Source organism: Adiantum capillus-veneris, chromosome 17 (genome assembly GCF_014529385.1).
Source record: "Adiantum capillus-veneris isolate H3 chromosome 17, ASM1452938v2, whole genome shotgun sequence".
Taxonomy (NCBI): Eukaryota; Viridiplantae; Streptophyta; class Polypodiopsida; order Polypodiales; family Pteridaceae; genus Adiantum; species Adiantum capillus-veneris.
The window spans coordinates 76,509,515-76,523,530 of record NC_140947.1 but is presented as its reverse complement, the minus strand read 5'-3'; positions in this window follow the sequence as shown (position 1 = coordinate 76,523,530).

Below are 14,016 nucleotides of genomic sequence, written 5' to 3'. Positions count from 1 at the left end.
CACACTTCCATTCCAAAATTGACCACCAAGTCTCATTTTTTCTCTTCCATATTACCCATATCTATCAAAAAAACCACAAAATTCAGCCTCTTCTCTTGAAAGACAGCACCATGTTGATTGATTACTCATATTCAATTACCTTGGCTCCCAAGGAAGGTAAAGAGTGGAGAAAAAATGTACCGTCAAAGCTAGTGGACCGTCAACAAGCGTCAAAAGTGACCCTACTCAAGACACTTGGAGCATCAACATTGTAAGAAATCCATATTTTCTTACTTATTAAGAGTTTTTTCTTCCTTACTTGTATCCTACTTGGATACTCCCGTTGTAAATATTCAATTCCATTTGTAAATCAATAAAAATACTAACTCTACTAATTTACTAACACTAACCTACTATGAAAAGTCATATCACCTCCACTTCTCTCCTCTCTCTTTCTTCTTCATCTATCCACACCAACTTCTTGATAATTCCAAGCAAAAGAAATTAGATAAGTGCTGAAAATCTAACCCAACCATGGTTAGAGGAGTAACCCTAGCCCTCAAAATTGCTATAAAAGGAGGGTGTAGCTAGCACAAAAGGGGGAGCCATAAGCAAGAGCACTATGTTATAGCTTGAGAAGCCAAGCTCAACCTCTCTAGAAGGAGATCTTGAGTGGAAGCTCATTGTCTTACGCATGTGCATGTGTTGTAATAGGGGTGATTAGCAAGTGAACTCTATGCCATTGTAAGAGAGAGAGTGATCATTCAATTGAGAGTAGGAAATCTATCATTTCTCCTACTAGTGTAAGCCACACATTTTCTGAATCAAGGAGGGTGGATTTGGACTAGCTTGGATACTTTGTCTCTCTTCCAACGTGAATTAATGGACAAAAATGATGTGTAAGTGTCTTGGTGTTTTTTTTTAAAGTTCTTGATAGCTAGTCTCTGGGTGTTGTCATCAATCTAGCCATAAATCCCACATACTGTAAGAGGGCGACAGGGTGGAGAGGACTCCCCCGGCCTTAAGACAGTGATTGAGGTGGCTTTTCTTGTGATGTGTTGTGGTGTAATTTACTCAAGATATGTTGAACAAATACTAGTCTTACTTTGATTTGTCATGATAGATTTGTAAGAAGGTATTAATGCAACAAACACCCCCTCCCCCTTCTCTCTCTTTCTTACATATATAATTGTGTTTTCTTGATCATTGCCGATACATTTCAAAGCAGTCTGAGCTCTCTCTCTCTCTCTCTCTCTCTCTCTCTCTCTCTCTCTCTCTCTCTCTCTCTCTCTCTCTCTCTCTCTCTCTCTCTCTCTCTCTCTCTTTATGCGTCCTAGTTCGCATCCAAAACTAGGTGGTGCCCCAAATTTGTGTAGGGTTAGGTTGCGGGTTTGTGTGTGTGTATTTGTTGTTTTTTCCAACCCCAACCCAATTGAGCAGCACGGGAGCCTAGAAGAGTGCTTAGAGGCCACTCTTCTTGTTGCCCGCCCCGGACCGCCTCAGTACTCACATATGGGAGAGGGATGCAATATGCACGAAGCTCGAGGCCGGCATGTGAGGAAGCAAGAAAGGGGATGATGGCGCCATCAAGAAGATCAAAGGCATGAGACGGAGGGACACTAATGGTTGAGAAGAAAAGGTCAAGGAGGATCTCATAGCTTCTTACAAGATCTCCCTTAAGCTTCATAGCTCGCTCTCAAGCAAAAGCTCAATAGCTTGCCCTTGAGTCAAAGCTCCAAAGCTCATATCAAGCAAGATCTTCTCTCTTTGTCCTCCCTAAAGCTACCATAGCCATAATTTCTCTTCCTCTTAGAAAAGGAATAGGCTAGGGATGGAGTCGAACCACATCGCTAATGGCTAAGTGGGATATGCCGACTCGACATGTAAGGATGTTGAATCAGATTTCATACATTCTTAGGGAAAAGGGTTAAAATTTGTTATCATGGTTTGGTTTTCTTCTCTCTCTCTCTCTCTCTCTCTCTCTCTCTCTCTCTCTCTCTCTCTCTCTCTCTCTCTCTCTCTCAATTGATCTTCATAGCTCTTAATTATTGAGCTCCTAGAACCAAAACCCCATAGCCTAAGTGCCATAGTTTGATCCCATTTCAACTTTCATAATTTTGTAATATCTCTATTTCCCGTAATTAACCCCCAATAGCTAATCAAAATTTCTCTCTCTCACTATGATATCTTAAAAAAGGTGAATCTATAGCATGATGATCATTATATCACCCTATAGGTCATCTTCAAAATCTCTAATTGCACGCATAAAGCTAACGATCTAGATCTCTTAGTAAAATTTGGAATGGATAATTTCTCAAGCCAACTATTAGGTCTCCCTAATCTTGGAAAATTGAAAAGCCTTTCAAAACATCTTAATTGCATAGAGGGTGAGTTTAAGAAATAAAAAGACCCATGGAAGTGGAAAATCAAAAGACTTTTTGTGTCCAATAAATAGACATGGTCAAGTGCACCTTGATTGTGTTTTTCTTTGCTTATTTTTGTTTTAGGGGTTTCTTCTCTTTGCACTATGTAAGTAGTGAATAAAGCCATTAAGAGAGCCATATATAGAAATTGATGTAGCGAAAGGATAACAAAGAAGAAATTTTTGATGTTCGAGAAGCCAAAGAAGCTTTGGGTCAAGAGATTCTTGTGCAAGGTAAATTGGGGCCCGTGTATGTGTCAACATGAGTTCTTGAGCACATAATAGGAAGCTCCTCAGGTGTGTGCCACCAAGATGGTTTGAGAACATGGTGAGGATTTTAAGATACAACAATGTACTAGGTCTTAGGAAAAATCTCTTCTACTTCTTGTACATCTATGTTCTACCCAGTATCTAAATTATTTAGGAGTATCTATTGAGTCTTTTCATCTCTATTGTGTTGCTCTCTTCTCTCTTCTCTCAACTCTCTCACAATTGGAACCCTGCTGCTTTCTCGATCACTTCGGAGATCCACGCACTCTGAAAACACAGCCTCAATCTTGCAAGGACTCCAAAGAGTTAACCATACCTAGTATCATCTAGGAATAGAAAGAGTGTAATACATTAAAAATTGGGTATACACATTATCTATTTTAGAGGATGTTTAGTGAGGGAATTCTTAATCCCATTAAAGAAGTGGAAATCCCATCTTCACTAGCCTTAGGTCATTGACTAGAATCATAAAAGCTTTCATTGAATATTTTCAAATTTAAGGATTTCATGTCTTCTAAAGTCAGAACCACCATCATGCCTAAGTTGTATGGAGGTCCTGAACTATTCTTAGAACTTTGTGAACTAAATGTTGGATTACTCAATGGAGAACAAAATGTTGGATTACTGAAATTTGTATACATGAATAAGCTCAACTTGGCTACAAGTATAAAAGAACACATAGAACCACAAGCACATCTAGATGGATACGAGTCTATCATTGAAATACCTATCAACAAGTTGGGAGGATAGTACTTTGAAGGTGATGGATCCAATGCGACTCTACCTTCACTACCATGGAATTATCTATAAAGAGAATCCTTGATGGTGGTGTAGGATTCAACATTGTGACTAAAAAATTTGTTAGGAATTTATGGGAAGACCTCACCTTGGAGTCACAAATATTGTCTCGTTAAAATGAAAAGTGGCACTACTACTAAACCAAGTTTGTACCAAGTCCCATTATCATAAGTGATGGGAGGGTTCAAGATTCCCAACATTGGGCTTGTTTTTATTGATAGCCTTGACTTGGATGGGGCATTTACATAGGGATGTCTTCCCTATTCGAAATCACACTTTGTGTAATAATACTAGTTATGTTTAACACGTATGTCCAATAATACATTATACAATACTTTTTCATAGGGACTATTCAATTCAATTGGGTATTATAAGACTAAATTAGACTCTAAGGAATCCTCATAGATCTTTGTAAAAACTACATGTGGCATTCTAAGGTTAGCCTCTATTTGGCACCTAGTACATTATATTTGTTCTCCTACCTCAATCCTGGCTTGTATCTTTTCTAGCTCAACTTGTTCCTTTGCTTCTTTCTTTTGATGGATGTCATTTAATTGTTCTTGGTTTATGGGAATCATATTAACATTTGAATTTACTCCCATTGAGGGATCCAAAAGTTTCAAATTTTTCTAGAGTCTCCGCCCACAAAAGGTACCTCGTGGAGTAATCTCACACACTCTATAGGGTCCTTTTATAGTGTATTTTAAATTTTTCTTTTTGTTATGCACTCCATTCACATAAGAAATTTATCCCCAACATTGATATCCTTGTGTTTTAAATGGTGATCAAACCACTTCTGCCATTTATCCTTCTCCATAAGGGCATTCTACACAGTCAATTGCCTTTCCTCTTGTAGCCTTTCCATGATATATAAGTGCTCAACTAGGGGATTATCATCCTAGCATTTTGAAGCACCCCAAGAAGACTTGGAATGACAAACTCCTAGGGTACTACCACTTCTTGGCCATATACCATTTTAAATGGTGTACAATTAATGGCCACTTTGTAAGTAGCATGATAGACCCAAAGAGCTTATGTAAGCTTTAATTCCCAATCAATATAATGAGCTTCAACCATCTTGGTCAAAATAGAAATTAGAATCTTATTGGTACTCTTGGCTTGGCCATTTACTTATGGATACTAAGGTGTAGACTTGTGATATCATGAACCTGATGTGAGTTCTTTTATCACTTCATTTTTAAAATGGGTACCATTGTCACTCACAATTTCAAAGGGACATCCGTATTGGGATAATAATGTTCTCAAAGAGAAACTTAGATGTTATCCTCACATTATCCTTTTGTGTAGCCCTATATTCAATCCATTTTTTCACATAGTAAGTGGCAACAATAGTATACCAAGATCGAGTGTTACAGATTGTAGGACTAATGGGACCCACAAAATCTAAGGCCTACTTTTTGAATGGTTGGGTTACCTTAATAGGATCTAGAGTCATCTTATCTTTTCTTTGTGTCTTTGCATAACATTTGTATTCATCACATCCCTTTGTAAAGAGTGATGCATCCTTAAATAAAGTGAACCACCAATAGCTTGATTGTAATACATGTCTAGTAGTCAAATCTTTTAAAACATGACCACCAACTACACCTATACATGCTTCTTGCAAAATGTACAAATACTCATACTCATGGGCACAAATCCTAAGAATGTCATCTTTTCCGCCCTTATAGAGAGTTTTGGTAATCAAGCAATAAGGTTTGCATTCCTTGATTTACTTCCAAGCTAAATCCTTTTGAAGCTCCTTAGGTGGAAAACCAGTAACTAAAAAGGTTAACAATCTTCTTACTCTCCTGAAGCTCTTTGGGTGGAAAACCATTGACAATAATCTTCTAGCTCACTTCAGACATGATCTCAACCATAAAGAGGGAAGTGAAGGGTAGTTCATCATCAGCTCCAGTGAGAGATTCACCATTTGGTATGCAAGAAAAATGATCAACCATGACATGTTTTTGGTCTAGCCTCACAACCACCATAGAATCACATTCAAGGAGAATGCGTAGCCATCTTATGATTCTTCCAAGTTTTTTGGATCATCGTTTGTTTACTAGATATAGTAATGCTTGATAATCAACTTGGTAGATAGAAGATAATACCAAAAATAATTTACTGCATAGATCATTGCTAATTGTTCTCATTCTATAGTAGTGTATTCTATCTCGGTATCATTCAATTGATGACATTAGGAAGTGAATGGGGTATAGGAGGGCCTCTTTTTTTGGCAGTTTAAGGAAATGCTTAAATATTAAGCCAAGTTTGGCCAAGAGAGGGCAAAAGACCTATGCTGGGATTTAAAAAAATGCCATTTCTATATTTTGTATTTGAAAATAGTCTATTTAGTAACTCAGAAAAGGGGGTAAATGAATTTTAAAATGTCTTTTTCCCACCCTCTCTTCTCTCTCTCTCTCTCTCTCTCTCTCTCTCTCTCTCTCTCTCTCTCTCTCTCTCTTAGATCTCATTACAGGAAGCACTTTTCATGCCCCTGCAGAAAAGTAGATTTTCCACACTCTCACTGCATTCTCTCTCTAAAATGTGATCCAACTCTCTCTCTCTCTCTTTCTCCCCATTTTCACTTCCCCCTCCCAATCATTGAGGGAACATTCTATGCTACCTACTTTTGATAGAAAGTGCAGATCCTCCAAGGTTGCATATCTGCTCTCTTCCCACTCTTTCTTCCTTTATTCTCTCTCTCTCTCTACATGATTCTCCCACTCTTGCTCCAGGTGAGAGCAATGGAAAACTCCATTACCTCTGTGTGCAGCAACATTTCTCTCTTTACACTCATGATCAAAAATTTGAATTTAAAAGATATTGAGCTACACTCCCTCTCTTTCTTCTCTCCACAACATAATTATTTTCTCCTATCTCTGAGTACTCTCCACTTCTTTCCTCCATAGTCGTCTTCACCAGCTTATATTAGTCTCACCATTACACATTCTCTCTCTAATTTTCTTGATTACATAACACAAATTTCATTGAATCCCCTATCTCTACAAGATATTACTAATAAGAAAAAAGGATTTCGATTAAATGATGATTTGGAGTAGGAGTACACTATTGTGCAACTTGATGCATATGTAGATCAGCTACGGAACATTGGGTGCAAGGCAATCAACTTATGGGTTGATGGCCATATTTACTCTTGAGATCCAATGATCAATGCATCACCACCCTTTTATAATGTCACTGACCTACTATATTTTATTGGAGATGAAAGAGACGGATTGTTTGGCTACTACTGGAGATTGTATTCAACTTTCGTCAATGAAAGGGAAGTAAGAAAACATCTCTTTGTTACCTATTCTTCATTGCAATAGAAGTACGTGAAAGACATTCAACAAGTCAGAGAGAGGAATCCAAGGAGAAGACAAAGTAGCTGAAAGATGAGATGGTGAAGCTTTATCAAAAAGTAGAGTAGCAAAAAATGGAGCAAGAGTGCCGACTAGACAATTACCTTGAGCTACAACACATTGTACATAATGTGCACTAGCGAATCAATACTCTCACATACATTCCATTGGGATGCATTTTATTGGAGATGGAAGAGATAGATTGTTTGGCTACTACTAGAGATTGTGTTCATCTTTTGTCAATGAAAGGGAAGTAAGGAAACATCTCTATGATGCCTATTTGTCATTGCGGTAGAAGTACGTGAAAGACAGTCAACAAGTCAGAGAGGAATTCAAGGAGAAGACAAAGTAGCTGAAATATGAGACGGTGAAGCTTTATCAAAAAGTAGAGTAGCAAAAAATGGAGCAAGAGTGCCGACTAGACAATTACCTTGAGCTACAACACACTATACATAATGTTCACTGGTGAATCAATCATCTCACATACGTTCCATTGGGCTACCACATTTGTAATCCCAAGAGACACGCAATGTCTATGCTATCTTCAACTAGTGGACCTCAAAAGAAATATATCCGTCAAACTCATAAGGATACGAATGCAATCTTCTAATTTCCTACATTTTTTCAAGTTTCTGTAACTTTATTTAATGTGTAGGAACTTGGCTCGGATGATGATGGGAATCGATTCCGATGCTCAAACGACTAGACGTACTCTGTTGCAGCATATCATCAAGCCAAAGGATTTGGTGGAGCTATTGGATGATCCATCGAATGCTAGAGATCCTAATGTTTTGTGCAAGAAGTATTTCAGTTAGCTGAAGAGCATTGCATCACCTCAAGAGATGATTGAGGTGTGTGATAGTGCAGCAATAAGTTTCAAGGCCTACAAAGATTTGTATAGAATTTTCACACTAGATCGTAGGGCAAAAGGTATGTTTAAGTTGCTGCCAACACCTTATAGTGTCAACGTTGCAAAAAAGTGCTCTAATAATGATGTTGCAATCTTGTTGGGTGGATTTCAATATGTGGAGGGTGCCATGCCATTAGAAGACAACAAATCCTTCTGCTACAATGAGTTCAACAATGTGTATGTTGACTTGTTGAAGCTCTGTGAGTCAATCATTAGATTTATGGGTTGACACAGGAAGAGTGTGATGGAAAAGTTATGTTTGTGATGAAGCTTGATGAGTGCCAAATTGTCAAATGTCAATGGATTGAAAGGGTAAGTGTTACACTGACGAAGAAGGCCTTGGTGGGCATTGATGTTGAGCTAGATGTGAACGAGAAGGGAAACACCTGTTTAGGTGTTCAATCATAGAAGAATATTTAGTGGCTGGCAACTTTTCATCTCTCGCACACACACATGAGTTCCTAAAATGGTATTTCAATCACACCCCAATCGTTGATGTCATTCAGCAACAATAAGAAGGGCAATGATTTTTGATTTCAGGTGTGGGTACATTCCAAGTTGAGTGGAATTTGGCAAAAGACTTGAAAACTCTCAGGTGTATATTAGGGTGCAAGCAAGGTGCAATGATCCTGTTTCCATGCATTTATTGCTACCACAGTAAAGTCCATTGGGAGCTGAGGGCAAGTGTGCAAAGGCCAATAAGTAGAAGGGTGGTAAGGGTAAGGGTAAGGGTGACAAAGTTGCAATCAACTCTACGAAAGGTGTGCCCACTACACAAACAATGGGTAAAGAACGACAACAATGGTTCCAAGATATCCTCAGTTGTAATCAGAGTGTACCCCCTAATCAAGACATGGACGATCCAAATTGGGATCATATTCTACCGATTACATTGATAAATGTGCATGTGTTCACCCTTCATGCCCGTCTGCAAATTCTTGACAATTTTCTTATTATTCTTGGAATATGGAGCCTACAAAAAGAAGAGAAGAGTGTATAAGAGAACCAAACCTATTATATCAAGTGTTGGTATACACGGGGGTACAGTTGAGCTATCAAAGGACAAGAAGGCATCTGGAAGCACACAGAAACATCCTAATAAAAAATATATGGGTGGTATTAAAGCTAGGCATTTTCTTTCAGATTATTCTGCCTCCCAAAGTCCCAATGAGTTTCAGTTGTGGAAAACGATGTGTGACATTACCACCCATAGAGGGTAACAAAGCAGCCCTAGGAATTAAGCGTGCTCATGTGCGGAAATCTGTAGATGATATTTTTTGTCTGCTTGAAAAGAAAAAGCTAGCTTGTGATGAGATATACACCGTAAAGTTTGTAGTTAATAGTTTCACAATCCAAATGGTGAATGTCTGGGGGGAGGCAAACATAACACATTACATGGTGGGTTGAACACTTTGTCTCTACAGTCACAAAATATCTGTGTTTGAACTAAAGTTTATTTGTTTTTTCAGCACATTCTTTTTGTACATAATGAACTTTTTCTTAACACATACGGTTCATTGGGCATCTGGAGTAGCCAAGGAATGGAGCACTCACACTATCAAGAAAAAGTAGTGTATTTCAAACATACACGGCATGGAGGTGGAAGGAAAAAGAGAAATGACCTACCTGAGATGTTCAATTGGTTCTACAAAATTTTTTCAAGGAGAGAGAGGAAGAAGACTAGAGTGCAAAGAAGTTTGAAATGCAGAATAGGGAAAGTGGTTAGCGTGAGTCGATCATAATCATATCATGATTCGAGTGCAAAATATCAATTTTGACGATGGTTGGAAATAAGGCGGAGAAATGATTGGCGTTGGGTGAAAAACTAATAATTATTTTACACTACTAATTTTTATTGTAAACATTCATTGTAATGCCAAGTGATTTGTTGATGCATCAATTAGTGGTCCCATGGGTCAAGATTTGTCTATTTTATAGGTTTTTTCAATTTTTATTAGCTTTATTGAGTTTTTAAGTTTTTCTATAAACTTAAGTACTATATAATTCAAAACTCACAGCTTGAAGTTCATTTCTTGTTTGCATATTCTAGAATATCCTCTCGAGCCCAAATGAGCACGCACTCATATCTTGCACAACATGGACGATTCACACTAGTAGACCACTACGCACATCGATGTCACCACCACCACTCACACCACCACGGAAAGTCTACAGCTAGCACCTGATGCAGAATCTACGGCTTCAAACCCACATCCTCAGTTACATGTGGATAACCCAACTCTGCAACCCACTCTAGATGCCCAACAGCCTTCCCAACCATTGAATCTAGATGATCAAACCACCACGCAACATATTTTTAATGATCTTGCACCACTAAATCATGCCAATCGCTCACCTCTGCTAGATTCCCCACCAATTTCATCCACACAAGAAACAAGAGAAGCGAAAGGGGAATATCGGGGTCTACTACAAAATCAGGAGTCCTCACTTGATGTCACAGCATCTTGCACTCAAGCAACCACAAAACCTACGCCGCAAAAATTTCCCCCACGGTACAAACAAAAGGTAATCAAAGTAATACCAAGTGATCCCGTTTTTGAAGCACAAGAGGCCAAGACAAGGAAGAAAAATGAAGAGATGGAAAAGAAACATGCAGCTGAGAAGGAAGCACAAAGAATGCAAGAAGAACAAAGAAGACAGAGGGAGCAAGAGGACTACCACGAGAAAAGGCAAAGAGGAAAGTGGCACAGGATAGAGCTCAAGTTGCCCAACAAGCAAAGGCTGGGAGATCAAGGCCTTCTAAAATTCCTCAAAGAGACAAACAATGTGCAAAGAGAAAGAGGACAAGGTCACGCTCGAAGAGAAACGGCACCAAGAGGAGAGTAGGAAAAAGTACAAAAATGATCCTCCTCAATGGGCAAGGTAGGTGGCTCCTCCACCACTACCAATAACACATAAGAAACAGAGATGGAGGCCACGCACAATTGCTTTGAGGGAGATCCAAAAGTATCAGAAGAGCACTGAGCCAATCGTACCCAAAGAGACCTTCTCTTGGGTGGTGAGAGAGATAATGGATAAATATAGTGATTTTGTTACACGCATACAATCCACAGCTTTATTGGCTCTATAGGATTCCATCAAGGACATTTTGATGCAGTTTGTTCGGGGATGGCATTTCCTGTATGGTGCATGCTAAGAAAATTACCCTAAAAAATATTGATTTAGCTCTAGCAATCAATTTGCAAAGTGAAGGGTTCCTACATAAGAATTAGTTTATCACATTTAATGTCTCTTTATGAGCTTTGTAATCTTTTCATATAATATCTACCATTCCATGCAATTGAGTTGAATTTCTACCCTTCCATGCAATTGTAATAATAGATTGTGTACATTGTGTTCTTTAAGTATTTGATTTGATCAAGTTGTTAAATTCAAACTCACCTCGACCATTCAAGCACCCGATGGCCAAGGGGCACCACTTGGTGAATTTTTTTCAAAATCGGACAACGATGCTAGTGTGCGGAGGCAGCAAGACAACCATGCTGCACAACGGTGCCCGACGTGATGCGAGTATATGGAGACAGCAAGACGACCACGCTGCACAACGGTGCTCGACGGGATCGGACAGCACAAAAAAAACCCATGTGTGCCACGACACATAGGGGGTAGATTTGATGGTAATGGTCGAGGTTTTGTGTACGTGTTACAAAAATGAAATTTATTGAAAAATATGAACCAAAAAAAAAAGCAAGTACAGAATGTTGACAGAAACCAATAGAAAAGATAATTATTATGTATTGCTTTGGATATTACATCATGGCTAATTAGTTTTCCTGGAATTACATCTCTAGATTTGTCACCCCTTGACCTAGGCTTAAGGAACAGTGGGAGAGGACTAACCGAGGGTGCTTGCATGTAAAGGCATACAATGTTGTCTCCCAATCCACCAATATACATTTGTGAGAATTAAGGGTGAGGGAATCTTCAATGAGTATGGCACTTAATTCTTTGGACTTGGGAAGCTCCATAGAACCATGCTTTGAGAACTTTGTGTGAGCAAATCGAAGAATCGATGGCCTCAGGTGGCTAAGGTACTACCACAGGGAGCTATCCCTACCCATGGGCACGTTGCACGAACCTCAAGTAAGCATTGTGAGCTTATCAATATGGTATGCCATCTGCAAAGCATTTTAAACGACTTTAACACTTGTTGTAAGGAGCAATAGACAATCGATCAGGTTAAGAAATGTTAACCTCAATTTCTTCATCCATCTCTTCAAGAGTTTTCCTTGTAAGGTTAGTGCTAGAGCGATCATCTCCACCCATAGTGATTAGCAATTTGTGTGGACACTTTCATAAAAAATGAGGCACATGATTTGATTTCCACAAGTGTACTTGCCACCATTTGCACCAACTTCTGTTCGTTTTCATTGGGGAGTAGAGAGGGGCTTGCTAGGAGACCTTGGTCTTTAGAGTCAATTCAAAATTTGACTTTATCTTCATTTCCACTAGGATCCTTCATGCCCGCATAGATAGCAAGCACTGAGAGCGACTCATCTTCTCTGAGTCCTAGTGTTGCGGCAATGTTGTCAAGGAAGAAAAAGTGACAATCATCCACCCCCACTGCATGCAAAGTGATAATTTGGAGGTCAGGACTTCCTCCAACACCTTATCTTCCTCTATTACCCAATCTTCCTCCTCAGAGGAGTTGGGACCTTTCAAGAGGACGAGGGCCATAGATGCTTCAGTCTGCTCATCTATCTCTTTGATAACTTCATTTGTTTCTCCACAAAGGTCACATGAGGTTTTTGGCTTGCCTTTTCCCTTGATTTTCCCTTATCCATGCCCTCAAGCACAAGTAAGACCAGAACCATGTCCCAAGAAATGAATTGGGTGCTTAAGCAACCCATGCCCAAGTCTATGGGATCATCCTCATCCTTTGTCCTGCAGCCCCGTTCAGTGAGCCCTTTAATAAACCTCAACAAGCAAAAGAAAAAAAAATTGTCGATCGCATAGAGATGTTTGAGGAAATCCATTGGCAACCACATCGTGTCAGGTCCCTCAAAGACTATGGCATATACTTCCATGTGTTGTGCCATGTAGTTAAGAACGCTTTCAAATGCCTCTGCATGAAGGTTGATAGTGGCCTGCATGTTGATCATCCCCTCAAACAAACTGACTAGTTCATGTGCTCGATCCACAAGTCCTACCTTTTCTAGTTGTGTGAGAAGTGCATCAAAAGACATTGCCATGGGTTCGTTCATGAAGAAGATGGGAAGAGAGCTTAAACGTAGAGTTTTGTGAATGTGAGAAATGAAGTTTAAAACCTAGAAATTCACTTATATACCCAGGGTCACTTTTTTAAAAACACTTAAATTTAACGTCAAATAAACTTAAAACTATAGTTTCAAACAAAATCATGCAACAAAGCATCGAAAGACACCAACATTAAAAGCATTTGTGCTACAAATCAAAGAAATTGCACATTTCAATCAAATAAGAATGAACAAGTATGCGCAAACACGAGATTTGAAACACCATATGTATTAATGGGAGAAAAATCCGTGTCAATTACAAGCTTTTACAAAAATACATCGCAAAAACAAAATGTTCTCACACAGAAAGATCTTCTCTTTTCTGGAGAAAACAACCCCTTCATTGATTACAAAAGAGATATCGCTTGAGCAAGGTATATTTGAGATTAAGATACTCATGCTGGTGATTGAGGTGCCAATTGTTATTCACTATAATGTCATGCACTGCATGGTCGTGGAGGCATATTTGCAGGCCAGTTGATTCTTTAACAGCAACATCAGAGTCTAGTGCCTCCCATTCTCCTATCGTCAGCTTCCATCTTTTGTAGGAAAAGACCATTGGAAATCTTTGCTTTGCAATATGGTATCTAAACACTACATACTCAGCAACTAAAGAGCACTTGATTCTATCTCCTTGGTGGTTGACGACCATAGTCTCCCATCCAACTGCAAGAATCTATTGATCGCACTAGTCCACATTGTTGATGTCCTGTGAACGCTTTGCAAACAAAAAATAAACACAAACACATGAAGAGACGTAAACCATGTTATCGTGGCTTTGTGGAAACCATATGTGCACTTCATTGTTGCATGCACATCTACCTTGATTCTCCTTTTGGTTGCTGCAAACAATCAATGCACTATTTGGCTTAGGCCATTTCAGACTCTATAAGATTAGCAAGTGAACCGGAGAAAAATTACCATACCCATTAGGGGAATTTTGAGGTCACTTTTGTGCCCTGTAAGAATATGTAGAGAGAGAATATATACTTT